The sequence below is a fragment of the Oreochromis niloticus genome, linkage group LG4, assembly GCF_001858045.2.
Source record: "Oreochromis niloticus isolate F11D_XX linkage group LG4, O_niloticus_UMD_NMBU, whole genome shotgun sequence".
In the NCBI taxonomy this organism is placed as follows: Eukaryota; Metazoa; Chordata; class Actinopteri; order Cichliformes; family Cichlidae; genus Oreochromis; species Oreochromis niloticus.
In genome coordinates, this window is record NC_031969.2 from 31970144 (window position 1) to 31990836 (window position 20693).

At 43.8% G+C, this 20693-nt stretch overlaps 1 protein-coding gene across 2 annotated transcripts in view; it reads left to right on the top strand.

Annotated features, from left to right (window-relative positions):
* The first annotated feature begins 358 nt into the window (after window positions 1–358).
* The window catches only part of grin2ca (glutamate receptor, ionotropic, N-methyl D-aspartate 2Ca), a 71498-nt gene continuing 51163 nt past the window's right edge, over window positions 359–20693 (top strand). The window contains exon 1 of one of the 2 annotated variants that reach the window (XM_005469078.4): window positions 359–1325. The gene's annotated coding sequence lies outside the window, so the exon portion shown is untranslated. Of the gene's footprint in view, window positions 2009–20693 lie in introns of both variants that reach the window. The other variant, XM_003442580.5, reaches the window with a different exon arrangement.

A 20693-nucleotide genomic window follows, 5' to 3' on the forward strand; every position in this document is an offset into this window, starting at 1 on the left:
ATCCAGGATGAAGCTGAATTTGTGTAAGCTGTGGCAGCAGCAGATTACTGCTTCTGTAATGCCGAGGTGTCCACACACTTTGGCTTTGTTATACATACTGAGCAGGACAAATGTGTTAGTGCTCCCTGGTGGATAAAGCACATTATAACAACGCTGCGTATAAATTACCTCAAACAAATGGAAATTTCTGTACAGTACTACACTACTGATGTGTGTGTGTGTGTGTGTGTGTGTGTGTGTGTGTGTGTGTGTTCATAGCCTATCTTAGATGGAGTAAAATGAGCCAGGCTCTGATCTGTACTTGAACATTGCACAACATTTATGTTGGAGTGTATATAAAAATGTAAATGTGCACACGCTGCCATCGATGCGTTCTCTGTGTGCTCTGATAAAAAGCTTATAGTTTAAGGGACGAGCACATTCCTGATGGGAAGGAAACGGTGAGCACTGACTCCGCCTGTCCCAGAGAATATTTCAAGGGCAAACCTGTTGATGTGATCTGCGGCAGGGCAGACAAGAGGCAAGACGGGGAGCGAGCGAGCGGGTGGGAAGGCAAAAAATAAAAATGAATGAGTTGACAAACGAATGGGTCCCAGGGAAGCGTGAGGAGAGATGATGCATTAATCTGTGATGGTTGAAAAAGGGGGATGTTGTAGAGTTGTACGGCAGCCACTACTCAAAGAGCAGAGGGAGGGAAATAAACGGGAGGGGTGGAGGGAAGGAAAGAGAGAGACGGGAGGGAGAGCGAGAGGATAAATCCTTACTACATAATGATTAGAGCTCACAAGCCCTTCCTGTGACATGGAGTGTAGGAGTCAGGATTACAGCTGGCCAGAGAAGCCAGAGTGAGAGCTCTGCTGATGGGCGAAGGAGGGGCACAGGTAGGAACTGCCCAAAAAAGAAAAAAACCAATAAGGCATACAGGACAACAAGTGCAGCCAACTGGAGGCTAGAGCAAACAAGGTGCGCTTGGAGAAAGGTCACGAGGAAGATCCAAGAATTTCCAAACTTCAGCAGCTGCCTCGCATCTGCATCCCTGTTCCGGCCATCTGTCGCCGGCCGCTGACGGCCTCGTCCCGGGCAGCTGGATCATTTCTCAGAGTCTTATTTTGATGGAGTGGCCGCAAAAGTCCCGCTCGTACCAGAGGAGGACGAAGGAAGGAGGCTGGGAAATGAAGAGAAGGGTCACCCTGCAGGACCTGCGATAAATGGGGACACACGATGCGGACAGGTGTCAGAGATGGAGTAGATCTGCGTCTTCAAGAACCGGGCAGTGACGATCAAGGACGCGGGTGACGAGCTGAAGGTTGAGGATTTCTTTTGGCGTAAGTTTCTGGCAGCTTTTTTAGTTTTTTCTTCTTCCCAGAGTCTCACTTTCCAGCCAAGAGAGGAATTATCTTTCCCCCAGAGGTGCGCGGCTGGTGAAGACTTTAAAAAGGCTACTGCTTCACACACAGATATGCACACTTGCGGGTTTCTCCTAAATTCTTCCTCAGTTTCTCCTCCTGGGACACATTACCTGAAAACAGCCTTCTGAGGTGTCCCTGTCAACAAGTTGGAAAACTAAACCAAAAGCGCATCCGTGGACGGCCGCGATTATATCAACTTGCTTCTCCTTTTCCTCCTCTGGCACCTGTTCACCTTGATCTCCCTCCGTCACTCCATCTATCCTCCTCCTCCTCCTGCTCCTCTTCTTCCCTCCCCCCCTCCCTTTTACCAGCGAGTGATAATGTGACCTTCTGCCAAAGTGCTGGAAACCATGCCACCGTCGCAGCGGGCTCCTCTGTTGCTGCTACTGAAATAGACTCAAACAAGTGCAGGGAGAGGAAGAGCGAAAGGGGGAGGGAGATACGAAGGAGGGAGGAGGAGGAGAAGGCGAGGGCCAAAGGGGAGAGAAAGGAGAGGAGGAGAAGGAGGGAAAAAAAGAAAACCGGGAACAGGACAGCTGAAGCTGCACACACGGGATGAGTGGTGACGAGCCAGGGCTGGATGTGGATTGCCAACACAGGTAAGATCACCTCCGTCGATCGCATTATTTAAGCACCAGCGTGCTCTGATCAGCTTACAGTTACTCCTGGTTAAGTATGGAAATGCTTTCTGCTTCTTTGGAGTAGTTTTGTCTGTAGTTTTGTTGAGCAGAGTTTCCTCCTCCTGCTTTCTGCTTTGGGTCAATAGCAGAATTATCAGAGCGCAGAGGGGATCAGATCAGAGGTGGTACTCGACAGCATCCTTGTCAGAGGGATCAGACGCCACGCTGCGCGGGGCTTTTTTCGCCTGTTGTAGGTGCCAGTAACTGTTGCTTTAACTCACCGAGCGGCTGGGAGGGGGGGATTAAGCAGAGTGGATCGATGCGTCATTGTAAACAGTTAGAGCAGCTGAGAGGGCCTTTTGATACATGCCCGCCGGACTTGAGATACCGCTGCTGCAGGGGAAATTGAACTGCCACTGGAGAGTGACTTTACAGGATGTGAGAAAATGTGTGCTTGCTCCAATTACCAAAGGATTCGTTCTAGCGTTTTGGCTCCAGGAGGACGCGGCGCTTTCGAATCAAATCTTGTGGCACGAAATTAGAGATTAATTTAGAGACTAAGAAGAAGTTAATTTGTCCCACTCAAACCAATAAATACAAGGAAAACAATGCTGCTGATAAAACAAACATGACACAAACTATATTTTCTCTGACATATGCCCAGGATCACTAACACCATCAGCTCCACAATGTAATAGTGTCAAGACGCATGTCTGCAGTAGGAACTCAACACACAGGCAGGAATCCATAACAAACGGCCACATTATCCATACCTGAGTGAATAACTGACGGACATCTCTGTATCTCAGAGCAACAGATTCTTCTGTCACAGGCCTTAAACACGACTGAAGTCATTTTATTTTAATGCGTGGACAGAAACTGAATTAAAAAGGGGCTTTAACGATGAAGAGGTCAGAGAACGGGAGGCGTTCTTGTGTGAGACCAGTTTAAATGAGAGGCGACGGTGAGGCGAGGAATCCGCGCCGAGCTGGATACGACTTCTTTGAGAGCCGAGGCTGCTGCTGTCCGGACACCACAGTCATTGCCAGCAGAATACAGCCACGAAGGACGGCTGGTGACACAGACTGACTTTAATCTGTTCATGGCTCTAACTCGTTTTTAAGGCTCACCCAGATTATTAAACGCCTACAGAAACCTGTGGAACACTGTTTCCTGTACAGGGGCCACAGTGCCAGACTCAGACTACAGCATGTGTTTGTCTGTGTCAGAAATGTGACCAAGACACTTTCACTGTATGCATAATGTGATCGGGAATTACGAAAGGAACATTACGCTGAATTAGATAAGACTTGAAAACAGAGGATGAGGTCACATAAACTCATCGGGAAAGGTTTTAATGAGCTTATAGATCACGGGAACAAAAGCCTGTTTTTTCCATAGACTTCTATGCAATCCAAGCCAGAGGAGACGCCCTCTGCTGGCTGCCACAAGGAATGCACATTTAAGGCACTTCCCCACTGGCTTCACTTTTCAGACCTGGAAATGATGCCTGTCGTTTAAATGCACACACAGCCACACACGTCCAGACCAGAAAATATACTAATTTAAGAATTCTGGCTTCTAAAATTCTAAAATTAACCAGTTTAATAGGGATTACATAAGAAGTGGGCATAATTTCCACTTTGGCACGCAGTTACTTTGGTTTGAGATCCATTAGGAAGAAAATGAGTCTGCTTTATGTCCCTTTTCATAGTTTGCAGATGTCCTCTTATTTATGAGGCTCTTAATTTGGGTCTTATGTTTCCTCGTGGGCTTTTATGCATTTAAAGAGGTTTCATTTACACTGCCTATAGAAGTATAGGCAGTGTAAATGATTCATTTATTTTCAATCATCTATCAAACCTAAGAATCGTGCGATGTTGAAGTGAGGATGAAACTTCTTCGGTTAATCGTGGTTATTTGTTGTAAAATCGCGGGTCCACAGGTGGAGGTAAAGTCTGTTTTCCCTGCAGTGAGAGCAGAGTGGGAGCAGGGGGTGGTGAGAGTGTGTGACAGTGCAGCAGCAGTTAGGCAGGTGAAAAATGGCTGTTCATTATGTTATACCAACCATATCCCAGTTTCAGTAATTGGGTGCGTGCATGTGAGTTCAATACAGACAGCCTGCACGTACATGCGCACCAGAAACCAACCGGAGGATCCTCAGCCCGTCGCACAACATGATGCAATCTCACTACATCACACACGCACGCCTGCCCTTCCACACACGTGAGGACCTTGACTAACTCAATAAATGGTTACGAGGGTTTTTACTATAATCGTCCCTCTGCCAGCTGCACCAAAAACATGCTAAGCAGCAAATAGTCTGACTTATTAAACACTATCAGTTACAGGTTGTCAGGGAGGATCAGCCTTCATGTTAGCAGACACTGAGCGAACCTTTCAGCAGCACTGAGCAGCTGTAATGACTTCAAACATTACAGGGAAGGTTCTTATAGGAAGAGCTGTTACTCATAATTGTATTAGGGTCCATTACAAAGCTCTGCAGCTAAAGTGGACCTATTGTGCTTTTTATTTTCTGTAGTACATCTATAAGCTGTTACAGTGATGGGTGCTCACATTAGCTTCAAATACTGAGGTCACTGTGTGTAAAAGCAATCCCTGTGAGCCAAAAGCTCAGACTTCAGGCTGCGGTGAGTGATGTCATAGAGGGGGGGTATCCTTCTGTGGTCCTGTAAGGCACACAGAGGGTAACAGCTGGCAAAATCATTTTTTAATTGTGAATCATGCAAAGCCTTTCTAGAAGAGTCTAAGACTGAAGGAAATGCAAAGTTCATTTTTACAGTTGTAAAGTGTTTGCAGCCAAATTGGCGTCTTCCAAGTAAACTTTTGACCACTAGAGCAACATAGCAGCAACCAAAGAAAGATGCTGGTGTCAGAAACCAATTGTGGAATCCACACGTTTTCCAGGGGTTATCGTGGGGTCAACAGCTGCTTTCCAGTCCTGTGTGAATGAGGCTTTAGCAACCGAGTAAGGAGAGGCCCGGCCAGCTGCACTTAAGTGTGTGAAGCAGTTGATTATCAGAGCAATCAGCTGATAAAACATCAACCAGTGAGTGAACAAATCTCTTCCACTGTGCTGATGCTGTGCCTGGACCAGTCTGACTATGGTAATTAAAATGGATGCAACATTGTTGCTCTTTTTTATAGTTGAAACAATATTAAAACAATGCAACTGAATCATCAGGAACGAATGCCGTCATCCTTCGCAGCGCTGGATCTCAGTGAGCGCTGAGACTGACAGCGAGAAAAGCAACAGCAGCTACACAAACAGCAGTTTAACAACCATTCCTGTAGCCTTGAGTTACTGAGCTCTTCAACTACAGAGCTAAATTATATCATGACGCAAGCCTCGCATGCTTGCAGCCTGCAGCCTGCGGGCAGACTGACAAACAACCTCCGGGTTGGTATCACACAGACACGGGCTGATTTGTCAGCTGTCCGGATCTCCCATCTCACGCTCAGAGCCGATCTGCTTAATCAAATGTTAAAGACACAAAACCTCACCCATCTTCACGTCTCTGCAAAGTGAGAGGCGAGGGAGGGGAGGAAGATGGGAAGAGGAGAATGATGATTGAGAGAGCAGACCCCAAAAAAAAAAAGAAGACATAAAACAGAAACGCCAATCGGCTGGCCCGCACAGGGAACGGGTTGAAATGGAAATTGCTCTGATTGACGGCCGGTTACAAGCATCCCAGACAGTAAAACATTTACTGCAGGGGAGGGAAGGAGGGATATCAGATCAATCTATCCAAGGTCATCAGAGACGAGGGTAGATTTAACTCGGGCATCATCCCTAAATCCTTCTCTCGACAATGTCTAAAACCTGTACGGGTCACCGTTAAACGTTCAAACGCAGATCTGCGCTGCGACGCCGGGCGAGAAGAAGTTCTCAGGGCGCTCTCATAGTATACAGCCTGCGTGGTGAAACCTCAAACTACGGGCAGAATGAGGCTCGCAGGCTATGTTGCTCTCTTCTCGAGTTTATGGCTGCACTCACGGGCACAACAGAGACTCGGGGCCCATTTATATTCATGGCGCAGCGCCGCTTGCACCTCGTCTAACGTCCTGTCCCTGTTGAGAAGGAAAACTGACACGCCGTGGGGTTGGGAGGGTGGTGGTGGGGGGGTTTCTTTGCCTCTCCTTTCCTTGTCATTCTTCTGCCTCTTGTGGATACTGACATCAACCTGAGTGTTTGTGCATGTGTGACGCGTGTGGGTGCATGTGCGGTGTGTAGTACAGGAAACTGATTAAGCTAATCGCCTTCTATTCACAGCTGCGTGTGTCCCGCTTAATTTTTCACAATTATCCCTGAGCGGGTGACGCGGTGGGAGGGCGTCTCGATGAGGGATGATGACAGCGATAACCTTAGAAGGAGGGCCTGGAAAGTGAGGGAGGCCGTTGAGACGGCGTCCAAACAGAAAGCAGCGTGGCTTCACGTGCTGCATTTAAAGAAATCAGGCTGAAGCGTTTCCACTGCTGTCTAACAAAAAGTGACACGCAGCGTCCTGGTGGCTCGGCAGCTTGTGATGACGACGTGGTTTGCCATGTGTCTCCTCCGTTTCCAAAAACGCACAACTCTTGACTTCCTGAGAGATAAAGAATTGTTTTTACTTTTCTGGAGGCTGTTTATTGTTGCAAAAATCAATACGTCATCTCCGGAGAAAACCATAAAAGCCAGAGTTGTTTATGACAGGCTCTGATTGCTTTCCATGGAGTGGTTTTACATGTTTGAGCTGCGATTAGAGGCACTGTACCTCTCACTACCTTTTCACCGATTCTGACAAATCGAAACCTCGTGCAGTCATCCACACAGCAAAAGAAAACCTCCATCTCTTTGTTGGCTTCCTTTGACATTAAATTTCTCCCACGTATCCCTTCAAAAACCAATTAATAACACTTAGTGTCCTGCAGAGTGTTTTTGCAAAGCTGCAGTTCATTCTGTTTTTTGTGGATACTTGGTAAACATGACAGACGTTTCTTTGGAGTCCGAACCCGAGCAGAAAGTCAACATTGATGTGCTGAACGCAGCTCAGACTGGGTGATGATGCAGACGTGTGTCTGCTGGAGGTCGAAGCAACAAACTGCTAAAATGTGTTGAACTTTCACAGCATGCAACATGAGGAGACATCGAGGGCCAAACAAGTGTTTTTGTTATGTCCTGGTAGCTGATCCGAACCACGCAGGTTGAGTACATCTTCTGCAGGGTTCGGTTTTTGTCTGTGAGCTGTTACAACTGCCCAAAAAATGCAAATGTTCTATTATTATTCTAATATTTCTATTATCTATTCAGTGTTTTTGCTCTTGTGACCTTCAAGTCATCTCAAACCAAAACAAACACGGTGAAGACAGATGACACTTTCACAATTTAACGTGACCCTGTGATGCAGCTGGATTCTTACAAGGCCAAGCATGCGATAAGTAATGCTATTCCTGCACCAGCAGCACAGATGTGGTGCAAAGGCTGACTCTTACCGAATGGCGAGCAAGCCTCGTCTGCATCCACGTTTATGGTTTACATGTAAATACAACAATAAGATGAAGTCCTCTAACCATGTTTACGTTTTATTAGCTCACCCAAATAACTGAAAATGTGTTTGCTTGAAGTAAAACCCACGTATGCATTTAATGACCGAGCTCTGAATCTAGAAAAAAGACCTAAACTAGTTTGCTCTCCAAGAATCAGCATCTGTGTGATTATCCCCGAGACCAGCACAATGTTTCTATACAGCAATGTTGCTGAAGAGTTTTTCAAATATAATATTTCAATTCTATCTTTAGTACAAAGTAAATTGGTTTAAAATTGGTATTTCAAAGCCTTCGCACACAAAAATCAATACCGCCAGCTTTATACCTCTGAGGGTGTGTGATTTGGAAGAACTGACTTCTGTTGCGTTTATCTTGCACATTCCTGCTTTACACACAAAATAGGAAAGGAGGGAAAGACTGCAATCACGGCACAGGCCACACACACACACACACACACACACACACACACACACACACACACACAGATTAAAAACAAAGTGATATGCTCATATGTGGATTAGAGCATGTGCACACGTGTGTGTGTGTCAAAGGTCAGCTGTATTTGTGTGCAGCCACTATATCAACTGGGAGAGCAGGTTGGTGACAGCTGGACCGGTGGCAGGGGTGGAGGGGGGGTGGTCTGGTTCTGCATGGGCAACCGCAGTTTCAGCTTAACCAGGGTCTTACACTGATCCCTGCTTTACATACGGCTGCACACGAGGCCGAGTGCGGGGTCCGCCAAAGCCTGACAGAGGACGCTTCCGCCACCCTCCGTGACACCTGCCGCCGCGGGTTTACAGCCAGGTCAGCCCGCAGGGTCAGAGTAGGAATATTGATATCAGCGTGTGATGTCGCGCCCCGTAAGCCTTCAGTAAACATCCGCCCATGTGTTAACGGCAAAATGGATTACATTTGCATTGCCATCTTCAGCCTCGCAGACATTATTAGCCTCAAAACGCGTCACAATCTGTTCGATTTCGCTACGCGGTGTGCTGACGAAGACAACGGCGGGTGATGAAGTGTCCCCTGACGATAAATCTGCCAAAGCAAAGAGGAGAGATATATATCAAACATCTGTCCAATGACAAGCAAACACGTGGCCTCTGTCCTTGGGGATTTTTTTCCCCCACTTTGGAGTAAATGATGATCTTTTCTCGACTGCGTTGATCCATTTATTGCACGACCAAACTACTGAGTCTTTTCTTTTTATTGTTTTAACACAAAAGGCTCAAGCTGGGCGATGACCTGATCAAGGTTATACTACACCTACTGCAGAGGGAGCACTGCTTCATCGCTACGTGAGGTTTCAAAGATGGAACTGTAATAAAAGCCGGCTACATGGCTTTCCATCTGCTGTGGCATTTAAAACCTGCTGATCGTGGCCCCTCTGATGCTATAGAGTCAGAAAATCCAAGTGTTCAGTTCCGCTCCACCTCCCTCCTGAATATTTAAATCCTTTAATGCAAAGAGATAGCAGCAACCGCCTGACTACTCCCCTCTCCCACCCCAGAACCTTTGTTCAGAGACGACAGTAAAAATCTCACCAGATTTATGAGGACTTTACCTAGACAGGTTTTCACCCTGTGGCAGATCAATCACTCGTAGTGCAGAGTTCCAGTAGAGGCGTGCGCGTCTTAAATATGTCTGCAGTGCCGGCGGCAGAAGCGAAGGCGTAGGGTCCGCGACAGAAACTAATATCACAGAGTCAGTTTGATGCGTCTCTGTCTCCAGAGGTCACGAGAAACAGATTCATTACTATTGGTTTGGACTTCAAAGCCTCCACTGTGGTTTCACTTTGGGTGCATTTCAGCAGGAAACCCTGGTGGACGTCGACTTGGTCTTTTTCACGCGGCCGGCTGCCGTTTATCACACGGCCACGATACACGACGCCATCCCATAAAGACCAGAGCCGTAAATCAACAGGCAGATTTAGGGGGGACTCTGCCCAGCTGCTGACGAGTCTGTCGCTGCAGAAAATAAAAATCCTGGCCTTCATGGAAATGGAGCCATATTTTGTACAAATGAGCACAAAAACATGATATGGATTATGCATTTTGTTAACTTTATTTCTCACTTCATAAGAGCCACACAGTTTGTTTTTGTTTTGTTTTGTTTTATTTATTGCAGTGCTGCAAGTCCTTACGCAAGTAATTTGGCAACACCTCTGGGCAGTTACTTGGAGGGGGTAACACCTGTAACATTGATTTTAAACCCTGGAAGCACATGGATGAATAATGACTGAGATACTGTCTTAATTTTGGGGCGTCTGTGGTGTATTTTCATCACCTAAATGCTCATGAATGCAGTGATGGAGCCTCTAACAGCTGTTAACCTACTGATATCCTATTTTGTAAATACACTATGATGAATGTTAAACACTGTATATGTTTCACAAATGAATGCATGCTCTGCTAAACAGGGTCATTTGTGGGCTGTTAATTGGTGCATTAAATTAATTTTTGAATCATATGATTAGAGCATCGAGTAAACAGCCGGTGCAGTTTCTGCCCAGCATGCACCACAAAGCTCCTCCCACCAACAACATCAATAATAAAAAACAAACTTTAAAGAAAAAAAAGTTAAAATGTTTAGTAAATTTGATTTTAAGCCCTTTCGTTTTCGGAGTTGCACATCACTGCAGGTTCATTAACCGCAGGTCAGAGTTCACATCAGCACATCTGTGTTATTACACTCGACATAAACGTGCCCAACATGATCCATCAGAAAAACTCTACCACGTTATCATATTATGTTTGCATAAAGCAGTCACAGCAGGTGAAGACTGGCTGTTTTCAGGCCATTTTGTCAGATGTCTAACACTTCGTCACTGCTGATGTGGCATTTGCAGTCAGAGTCCCTGCAGTGACGTGCACCTGCCTCAGGAGATATGGTAATTCAAACATCCACAGTTCCTTTGTTAACCGGTTTTGTCTTTAATTTATTCTCAGTCGCCTCCTTTGCTTTATCTACACATTTCTTTTCACTGTTCCATAACGGACAAGTGGCCAGTTAAGCACATGCTTCAGTGCAGCTTTAGTGAAACTGAGTGGCTGTGCATCTTAATCTTTGTGGCACAGTTTCAAAGTCGAAGCTACTGAGCAAATTAATATCAAACAATCCACTGATTTTAGCATTAATCTGTAGTTTCCCATCGTTTATTCTTAAACAACATCAGAGGCACAGGTGTCAAACTTAATGAGAGCTTCACAATTGATCTTCTAAACAAACGAGCCTAAAGAGAACTAAATTAAATAAGCACGATTAGAAAGGATGAAAAAAGACAAGAGCTTCCCCTGCAAGAGCTTTAACAAACACACTCGAGGAGACTGAAAAACCAAACAGGGGCCAAAAAGATGTTTCCTGCTTCTGCGTGTTAGAATGAACACAAATTGTGCAGTTTGAGGACAGCGAGCAGTTACAGCACGTTTTAGCACAAAAATTAATTAGATTTGATATTTCCAAGGTTAGCTGCATAAATGTACTTGTTGTTTATGCTATTTAAATTCAGCTTTGGCTTTAGTGTCATAACTTGAAAAGTTCTGAACGCGGGCAATTTTACATCACGTTTATTTGATTCACAGAAAGGTCACTGAATAAACATATAGTATTATTATTATTAGTCCTAGACCTTTAAGTCACAACAAGCCTAAAGATCGGTCGATCAGCAACGGGGAGGTGCAAGTTCAAGTGGCCGCCTGTGGATCCAGCGGCACGGGCGAAGCTGGTCTGGAGGTCAGCTGCATGGCAGCTGGACACAGCACCGCAGACGCGGTCATGAGCTCCGGCTCAGGCCTCTGGTGGAGGTGAGGCCAGTCTGACCAGCACGCCGACCTCAGGCTTGCTGGTCAGTCTGGGAGGATTCCCGCTCCTGCTCGTGCACCGCCGACCACGCCCCACCACAGATTCCAATAAGATCAGACTTGGTAGCCTGGTTAAAGTGGCTGGTAAGACTTCAGGGAGGTCTCAGGTCCAGCTTGCGGACTTTTATAACAGGGAGGTGCTGAGGAAGGCGACCTCTGTCGTGCTATGTTCAGACCATCCTCTCTTAAATGATTTTCAGCTGCTTCCCTCAGGTTGTCGGTATAAAGTTCGTTTATACCTGCTGCTATTATCGTGCTTAATAACACTAAACCATAAGCGTTCTTGCCATCACTACTGCACACTGCGCCTTGTTGTGTTGATGCTACTGATAAAATTTGGGCTGTTCTCTTTGTGTGTGTGTTGTTTGATGTGTGGACATACTGCAAATCAATTTCCCACTGGGGACAATAAAGTTACCGTTAACCACTGAGTGCATTCAGATATAAGGGACAACAGTGAGTCACAAACATGGTTCAGTCCACTGGCAGCAAAGCAGCAGTTTCTGAGTGTTTTCATGGGAAAGCTTCTTTATGTTGTATAAAATAATGTTGTATTAACATGTGGTTTCAGTGTAAGCTGCTTCGAGCGGCCAGCAGAACTCAAACATGCTATTAAACAAACAATTGGTGAGCTACTCAATTTTATAATAAATAAACTTTATAAGTTTACTTACTATAAAATCTCACCCATTATTAGGACTGACTATAAATATAATTGTCAAGAGATGTATTCTAAAACACTTCTTCAGTTGAGAATCAGAGAGGAGAAACACAGATTTACTTGCAGCAAGGGCAGCACAGAGCACCCGCAGTGAGAGTGAGGGCTCTGTGACACGCGCCGTGCCACTGCCCTGGTCTTTATTTATACATCATTGGGTGAGTGTGTGTGTGTGTATGTGTATATGTGTGTGTGTGTGTGGGGGGGGGGTGGTCAGAGTGTGACCCCATAAATGACTTCCCTAAACCTGCTGGTCTGGAAGTCCAACAGTTCATCTAAACAAAATGCACTTAGCCTAAAACAGACATAGATACGTTTATCCTATCATAACACAATAAGACAAGGTGCGACCTCTCCCATGCTCCCAGGATGTGGGTGTGAAAGCCAGAACACTCTGGAATGCACATAAAAGTCCTTGCAGCCTTCTACAGATCACACATCCTATCACTACACAATCGATTATACACCTCTAAGCATATATGGAAACTTATATCATTAAAAGATTATACTGACTACTAAGTACAATTTTCCATTGACAATAATTGTGGGTTCCACCATAAGAGGTGACACTGTGAATAAGCGAACCACTTAAGGCAGCACTAGATGAACAACTCCAGTGTTTTTAAAGGTGAAATCACAGTTTTTATGAGTCTGGTGAAGCGTAACAGCTTCACTCGTCATTAAGATCTTAAATAGTGTAAACTAAACTCGATCCTGATGTTTTCAGGTGGCTAGAATCCGATGTAGGTACATGGCTTTGAATTTTTTTCATGCTATGTTGATCATACTGTTAATAAACGCATGGATCCGATCCCACCTCTTGCTTTTGTAGAACATACAGAGACCAACTATCACGTCAGGATGTCATTTTTAGACCGTACTGCCAAGCTCTACTTTGAGGTGTTTTTTCATTATTGTTAATTCATTTTTAAAAAGGACCACATACAATATAAACATTCAATGCATTGTACCAGAGTTTCCTTAAGCTAATTTGCATCGCAGTCCCTCGGCAGGGTAGAAGATCATAACAGTGTCAGCTTAGTTCTACTTAATATCATGATTACATTTATCTGAATCCCGTCATTATTTTAATACATGAGTAAAAGTGTAGAACAGCTGTATACAGCATAGTCTAATATTTGTTATCTGGTAAACTGCAGTTGAGGAGCTGGTGTTGCTTTGTTAATTAACTGAAGCGCCAGACGATGTGGAGCTGTGCCAGACTCGGTCCCACAGAAACAAAGAGCAGTTATTGTCTTAATGTGTTTGAATACAACTCTAACAGAGCTAACAGTGTATTTACTGCCATGCTGTGGTTTTTTAGTGGCCTATAATTAATGATATAAGCTGTTTAAGTGGAGCAGCTTAGAGCAGCAAACAGTCAGAGAGAAACTACAAACTGAGGACAAGATTTGGCACAGACTCGGTCTGTCTTAGCTTTTCTGTATTCTGGGTAAAAGTACACAGACAGAAAGGGAAAGGAAACCTTCTTCACAGTCTGATTCAAAGGTTCGGTCAGGACCTGCCGAGCGGTCTTAGTGGTAGGTTGTCCTGGGTCACAGATATATCCAAAGATCTGGCTCCAGATATTTAGTTTATTCGAGATCAGTCAGAAGATACCGAGGATTGATCACATTTAGCAAAGCTCACGCTGTAGAACGTCTGACTGCAGTACAGCCTGTATAGGAAATGTTTACAAAAACACTTTTCATTTGGGCTCCAACCAAAAACCGCAGACACGCGCCAACTATGTCATACTGTGGATATTTTTAGATGCCGATGTTTTTCCTTTTTTGCCTCTCACCTCACCCCGCTCCCACTGTACTTATGAGGATGATGATTCTACAGATTAGTTAAATGGGTGCAGATTTAAAGAGATTAGCGTGGCTGTATTTTTTAATCAGAGATTAGTTCAACATATTCATACAGGTGTAATCATCTGGTGGTAAATGAATCCTGACTCTTTGTAACAGAGAAGGTCAAACTGTGGCTTGTGTTTGCTGGGTGGTTGCATTTATTAAATTCTATTAAAGAAACCTCTTTCAAGCCTGGAAAGCACTGATCCTGTCTGCAGGATACCCACAGCGGGTCAGTGACGTAGACCAAACTGAGAAAAAAAGAAAGCTCAAAAGCTGCGACACACTTCCAACATTTCTGAAGTTTTTTCAAGCTTTTGTTTTCATAGTTCTGGAGTGAAATATGTTCCTACAGTCCCCAACAAGATTAGCCAGCTACAGTACATCCAATAAACTGGGAAAGCTCTATTCCTGTACAGTAATACTTACATTTAAACAGTTAAAGCAGAAGATGAAATAAAGATGTGAATTTCCTGACCGGTTAGCGAGCAGTTGCAGGTGCACTAAAAACCTCCCTGTGAGTTGTCGATGTTTCCATGAAAGATTTCGATTTGTCTGCAAACGCTCGCTAACTAACCGGGTAGTCAAACTTTCCAAAAGTTAAAAAATGAGAAAAAGAAACCACCTTCAAAGTAAAAGCTATTTATTTACCTCTAAAATTATATATATGAATAGATCCTGATGAAGATTGGCTTTTACTTAAGAAATAAGTAAGAAATAAATAAGAGATATTTTACTTTTCATGCCAAGACAAAAACTTGTTGAACACACTTTAACCTGTGATGGAATAATCTGACATAATCTATTTCTCTGCTATCTGGTTACCTTTAAAAAGTCTTGATTTGGAGAACCTACATCTCTTAGTTTCACTAAAAAGTCTCAGTAATTAGCTCATTCTTTTTGATTTGGTGGATTGGCGCTCACTGATCACACCCAGGATACACCAGTGATATGATTTTATCTATAAAGTGAGTCAGTAAGAAGTTCTGCCTCTGCCCTGTCAAACTGAGCTCAGAGATTTATTTTATTTATTTTACTAAAAAGCTAACTATGTTCCTACAAACCTTTGTGGACGTCTTTCTTTCTTTGCTAAAGATGGTGCATTTCACTATTTTGGGAAGAACTGGTCACAAGAGGAACGATAGAGTTAATTTAAGTAGTGTTTGCCTACCCGGTGCAACGATAGGGAAGCCCTAATGTTCATACGAGCCCCATAAAAGTCATAGATTTAAAAATATCTGCTTGATCATGGAGTTCTGACAGCACTGGATCAAGAGGAAGCTGCTGGACCGTTATCAGCAGGTGAAACAGACGCAGCAGGCTGCGGATCCATGGATGAGTGTATTGATCAAGTCGCAGGAGACGGGACAGGTGCACATTGTTAAACAGCTGCAGCAGGGGCGTCGTGCCCAGAATATAAAGGGACTCATTAAACATTGCACCACACTTCTCAGCCAGATGTATTTACTGCTGCAGCTTCACGTTAATGAGCTGGATCAGGAATCACTTGGAGGACCTTTGCAGCATCTCATCGATAAATGGCAGGTTGTTTTCTTTCATGTGGTTTCATAACTCATATGGTCTATATCAGAGAAAACAGAGAGTGGACAACTTTGGAAGAATGGACGCAGTTTGCAGGATGCAAAGATGAGATTTCAATACGCACTGTGGGGCAGGACGGCTGTCGCAAAAGTAATTAAAGGGCACTGATTACGCTAATCCTTATTTTCTGTCATGTGTACTGTTACAGTGGTGGATGCTCATATTAAACAAGGCCAAATTTTCAAATAATGAGGTCAGTGTATGCACAAATAATCCCTCTAAGCCAAACGGTCAGGCTTCAGGCTGCTCTAAACACTCAGTTTCAGACAGCTTCTTTTTTTCTTTGTATGCTGTCACAGATGGGGGATCTCCTTATATGGTCATTCTTTGGCTGTGAGATGCCCCACCCACCAGCTGTTCAAGCTCTTTGTTTGCAAGGAGCAGCCAATCAGAAGAAACCTGTGTCAAAAGGAAGGGAAGGGAGATTCCAGAGGTGCTTCTTGAAGCTTCCACCCCTCTCATAAGAAAAATAAGGATTACTTTGAGTCCAACAATAAAAATCTGGACCTGGAAACGAACAAAACAGGTTCACTCCAATATGACACAAAATTATATTTTTTAAGAATGTGAAAATAAACTGCTGCTTTTGGTTGAGACAGTGCTGAAAAAGGTGAAGGGTTTACATGAAAACATGTACACTGCATTAGAAGGGGAAATAAACACCACTGTACAAGACTTCAATATGCATGACACTCTCCACCAGATGTACTCACATTCTCATCACTGAGTCTGTGTATGTGTCGCCGTGTGCAGAAAATCCAATTTGCCTTATCAGCAATATTCAATTTCTGGGAGCAGATAACATGTGTATGAGCTGAACATGCAGATGTGGATGTTTGCATTATTTACCTGTTCAACTTAACAAAATGTCCAAGTGTCAGCAGTGTGGAAGCACAACAGACTAAAAATAAATAACGTCGTTGTACGATAAAGCCCCAGCAGCTATTTTTAATCAGTCTGCATTTCTCCGCTCGTTCAGTAAAGACACTGCTTCCTCCGTATGTCACCCACTAGAGGGTGATAAGCACATCTTAAATGTTTGTTAGTCAAACTCTAACTAACTGAGGACAGAGAATACAAACACTGCCGATTGGCACCGTTTAACTTTGAAAGTTCGGTCTCTCATTCACTTTTTGAAATCTAATCTCTCATTAGATGGTAGATTATTCTCAGCAGTGGCCTGTTTACACAGTTCAGCTGTCAAAAGAAGAGGAAACAGGAAAGTGGCTGGTATGGGCTGCTCCGGAGCAACTTATTTAAGTCACGTTGCTTTTCCATAATCCCTTTGACAAGAACGGACTTTGGCGACAGCTTTCCAAGAGAGGCAATAAGAAATAAATAGGACAGAGTGTGTGTGCCTACATTAATCCTGTAATGGGGACTAACCTCCCAAACCAGCATCTCTACATGTAGACTTAGATATCTGACTTCTTGCATTCTTGCTGAAGAAAGTTTGCAGTTAACAGGGAAAAGTATGGGTTGTTATTGTTGTTATACATATTTATGCAACTTTAAAGCAACGCATTAGAAACTGAGGAGCCCCATCACTGTAGTTTAGAAAGCAGAATGTTTCCCTGAGCTGCAGGATTTTGGCTTCTTTTTTTAAAACCATAACACTGCAGATGTCTTTAGTGGGCCAATCATCATTTACCACCCAGATTGATTTACTACAGAGCTATCCACAAAGTACAAGGCCACCTCCACATGTTCAGGCATGGAAAGCCGATGCCATGAAGCTCCCAGCACACAGTTTGTATGCTGATGAAGACGTTTTAGAACTCTTTGTCAGCCGAGCGTTGGCCATTTAAATGCACTAACACACCTCAGCACTCTGCGTCACTGACCTGACTTGTTGCAGTAGTGCTATCATATCACAGCACCATGCTGAAACTCAGTGAGTTCTTCACAATGACACATTCATTCAGACATGTTTTAAAGGCAGACTGCATGGCTAGGGCCTATGGCAATGGGACTGGAAACACCTGAATTCAAGAGGTGTGGCCTAATTTTGTCCATGTCCTGTATATTATATAATAAAAACCCCAAATTCTTTGCGTTTTGCACTTGCATCCATAAATTGTTGAAATATCGTTTAACTCCTTCCCACAACAACAGCTGCTTCAAGGCACTTTATATTGTAAGATTGGGACAGTACAATAATACAAAGAAAACAGACAACACTCCAACAATCACATGACTTCCTGTGAGCAAATGCTTTGGCGACAGTGGGAAGGAAAAACTCCCTTTTAACAGGAAGAAACCTCCATTAGAACCAGGCTCATGAAGGGGCGGGGCCATCTGCCAAGGCTGAGGGGAGGAAGTCAGACTTCTGAAAGTTTTACAGTTTTTCATTTCATCTCTTCCACATTCTTTGAACACATTGCTGGTATCAGGTTAATTTCAATATATCACCAGTTGATAGTGTCTTGTTTTAAATAAATAGAGACTTTAATTGATCTACATATGCATGTATGCTTATTTAGCATTTGCCTCACTTGCAGGAGTTCATGTGTTGTGGAAAGATCAAATGAGCAAAGTGTAAATGTAACACAGGATTAAAGACAGATCAGCTAAACAACCTCATCAAACAGCAAAAAATCAACAGTTAAATGTTTGTAGAAAGGAGAGTGAATGAGTTTGAAAATGATCCAATTTGACACTCCAGCCCAGCGTTAAGGTGTTGATGTGTCTGAAAGTAGAGCGATCAGCTGTAACCACAGGTTACTTTTAGGTTACGCTGCTATTTTAATTAATTCTTTTTTTTTTTTTTTTTTTTTTTTTTTTTTACACCCACATCATATATTTGTGTCTTCTGTTATTATCTAAACTGAATCTGAATATATTCAGAGAGATAATTGAAATAATCTCAGGTGCATTTAGTGACACTGGGAGGCTTAATGGGAATAGAATAACTGTCTTTGCTAAAGATGTGCAGCTACAACAAAAATCTGCAGTCAGCAGTTTAGATGATGAGGTATTATGAACCATCTTTCAAATCAATATTACATAAGCTAATAATAAATGAACTCCACGCTGACAAAAGAACCAGCTCGATTTCTGCTGAAATATTTAAATGTTATTAGATAACAATGGAATACTTTCATAAGAAGCTTACATCAGATGGGCCAAACTAGCATACAGACGTAATCAAGTATAACTGGGCAGTGACTGGTTCCACTCTGTGGGTCACCAAGTACAGTATGACTCATTCTGAATCCAGTTTGCAGCAGCGTCATGACGCAAAAGGCAGCCTGTCTCTGGCTCACGGCTCAAACTACAGTATGTACCTTGTGACTGCTTCAGAGCCAAAACTGTCTCTGCTTTGTAATAAATCTAAAATCTCTACGACCAATGGATGTCCACGGTGACTTTTGATCCTCAACATCTGAGTGGAGCCTGCGGCCCTTGTATACACAGGAGCGGTTTGGGAGGATTTAGCCAAAGGACAGATGAAAATCCTCTTTCCTTTATGTATCAGTGCAGTTTAAGGATTCGGCTGGCTTTACAGCTTCGGGGGTCGGCACCCAGCAAACGTACGGTCACAAGCTGTAATGTATCTGCATCATGAAGCTTTGAAGGCTGTTTCCTCCAGATCGGCATGGTAAATAGAAACTGAAATACGGTAGCCTCCATGGATCTCAATATACAATATAAAATATAAATAAATATATTAAAATCTTGTCACAAAGTTACTGGTGACTCCATTTTTGCTTTAATGCCATTTTTACCACCTGAGTGTTCAGCCTTCACACATGCGCCTCAGCTGTTTTATGGTTTTCATTAAATATATAGGAGGTCTTCAAGTATTTCTTCCATGAATGTTAATCCCGAGACATTAAGCCTAAACTACTCTACTGCTGTCAGCTGAAACACGGCTAATGTCACTGAACAGGATGTGGAACATGCCCTCGAACAGTGGCGACTAATCAACTTCTAAAATTATTTAAATGCACCGCCTTAGTTGAGTAGCACATGCAGGACACGTCACGAACAGCTTCCCATGCATGCGTGATGTGTTTTCTCGGAGTCTGTGCATGCAACATGACAAAAAACCCAATTCCTTCATAAGTATTCTAGAGATGAACCGGCCCGGCTGTCATGCACTGCATGCTTGTTCTGCAGTGTTTTCCACAGGAGCTCACAGCTCGGTCCCACACAGGATGTAGAATGGAGAGAAAAACCACACAGCTGCACCGCGCTCCGTGCACTAGCCAAATCTCTTGATAAGTTTATACACTACAATCAAGCTGCAGGCCATGACGCCTGGTAGGGATTACCAAGAGATTACAATATATTCACCCCACTGGGATTCCATCACATGGTGGATCAGATCTCTGTGACAGGGGCCCAGTGTGCAGCACTCCCTGAGGGCCACAAACACTGCTGTGAAAGATTTGACAAAGAGCCTAACTCTGTCTGACAGCTCAACACAAACCGCTGTCTCCCTACAATGTGAATGTTAAACTAACATTATAGGGTTTGACATCGCAGAGTCCCAACTATGGCATTTCTCCTGCATTACCTTCCAGAGGGCAGAAAGCACAACAATTGGAAGTAATTAAGATAGTACGGCCGAGAGTTAGTGCTTACATTGCAGTCCATTAGAGAGGCAGTGTTGCACAAGGAGCAAGGATTTTATCACCAGAGGATTAAAGGCATTTATGAATAAAGGTTTTTTCCTTTTGATATGTTGAAATGTATGCTAATGAACATTATTCTGACACTGTGGATGCCACATGATCGGTAAAGTCAAAACTATGCATGCAGATCTGCAGCAGATTAAGTCTGAATGCCTTGGGCTGCTAAAAAAGAAATTAAGTAATAGCTTCAAAAGTAATGTCACGAGAGAAAAATTATAAATCCTCTTGTTCTCCATTTGTTGCATTAAACGCTGGACACCATCTGCTGGGTTGTACCGCAGAATCCAACAGCAGCAGGGTGGCAGCTGCCATCCTAAGATGCAACAGCCTGGCCACAGCCTCGTGCTGCACGCTGACAAACACTAAAAATACTGCTCTGGGCTCCGTTAATGGGCTCTTACAGGTCTGATTACAGCGAGCGGGCCGGCACGCTGAGCCGAG